Source organism: Mus caroli, chromosome 16, assembly GCF_900094665.2.
Source record: "Mus caroli chromosome 16, CAROLI_EIJ_v1.1, whole genome shotgun sequence".
Taxonomy (NCBI): domain Eukaryota; kingdom Metazoa; phylum Chordata; class Mammalia; order Rodentia; family Muridae; genus Mus; species Mus caroli.
In genome coordinates, this window is record NC_034585.1 from 51,980,945 (window position 1) to 51,982,878 (window position 1,934).

A 1,934-nucleotide genomic window follows, 5' to 3' on the forward strand; every position below is an offset into this window, starting at 1 on the left:
TGAGGGTGAGGGTGAGGGTGAGGGTGAGGGTGAGGGTGAGGGTGAGGGTGAGGAGGAGGGTTAGGGTTGAGTCCTGAGGAAGGCAAATCTTCTCACAGAGAGATTTTCTGGGAACCAGATACTCTGTCCAAACTTTCTTTCTTTCTTTCTTTCTTTCTTTCTTTCTTTCTTTCTTTCTTTCTTTCTTTCTTTCTTTCTTTCTTTCTCTATCTAGCTATCTGTCTATTATTTATTCATTTGGCATCACCAAGCAGAGGTATAAAGCAGCTTATTCTGCTACAGTGGAAAGAAGGAAATGTCTCTGGAATAAAACGACTCTGGCAGCCTCTAGGATCTTCCATCTTTTTTCTTAGCCCTGGGTCACCTCACTGGGAGTGGTAGACACTACCAGAATGTGTCTTAATCTCAATGTCTGCCACCTTGTTATCAGTTACAGTTATCATAATGTTTTTTTTAATTATGATTATGAGAAGCTAATTTTAAACAATAGCTCCTTAACAATGTAAGGACAGGCAGAGAAACCAAAAAATATATATATACAAAAATAGAAGAAAAAGAGAATAACACGTGCAATCGGTTTCCCTGAGCAATTTGAATTTCTATTTCTAATTTTACATGGTTTGAATTATTTAAGTTAACACAACAGTGCCATTATTGTTCTTAATTTTTTCAGTTTTTATTCCTGATGCTGTGGTTTTGCACATTGTATAACACTGTAATAAAATATTAATATACTTAAAGGTTTCTGCATATTTACTCTTACCAATGAATTTCATACCTACTGATGATTCCTTCTTACTTATTAGTGTTTTTTTTTTTCTTTCAAATTAAGGAACCTCATTGAGAATTTGTTATGAGACAAGTCTAGATAGGATACATTGTCACAGCTCTTCTTTTTTTAAACTTTTGTATTTCTTTCATTTATAAAGGAAAGTATTCCCAAGTATAATATTCCTGACTGACCCAGGACAGATCAGCAGCCTGATACCCACCCACAACCTACAGCCTGTGTGCCTCCCAGGAAGTCCTCAGTAACCAAAGACATAGGTGAGAATTTCACCCAAATACCACTGGTCTGCTTCCTACTGGGGCCACAGTCAAATTAGTACTACAGGCAAAATTTCTGACCCACAATTGTTCCTGTCTAAAAGAACTGCAGGGACAAAAAAGGAGAAGAGAATGAAGGAAAGGCGGTCTAATGACGGGCCCAATTTGGGATCCATCCCACGAGGGGACTCCAAGGCCTGATACTATTACAGATGCTATGATGTGCTTACAGTCTGGAGCATGGCATGGCTGTCCTCTAAGAGGCCCTATCAGTAGCTGACTGAGACAGATGCAGATACTTACATTCAACCATTGGACTGAAGTCAGGGACCTCTATGGTTAAATTGAAGAAGGAAGGCTTTGAAGAAGCTGAAGGGGAGAGTGATCCCATAAGAACAACATCAATTTCAACTTACCCAGACCCCAGGGAGCTCTCAGAGACTGAGTCACCAACCAGGAGCACACAGGAGCTGGTCAGAGGCCCCTGGCACATATATAGCAGAGGTGTGCCTGGTCTAGCCTCAGTGGGAGAAGATGCACTTAATCCTTGAGAGACTTAAGGCCTCATGGAAAGGGGAGGTCTATTGAGGGAGCACCCTCTTGGAGGCAAGTGGGAGGAGGAATGGAATGAGGAACTGTGAGAGAGGGGACCAACAGGTGGGGCAACGGCTGGAAAGTAAATAATTAAAATAAAATAATTAAAATAAACCTTACTAAGTAATTTAAATATATATATATACATACATACATATATATATATATATATATATATATATATATATATATATATATATTCCTGAGCAGTTCTTTTGGCCCTGGCATTCCCCTATATTGGGGCATATAAAGTTTGCAAGTCCAATGGGCCTCTCTTTCCAGTGATGGCCGAC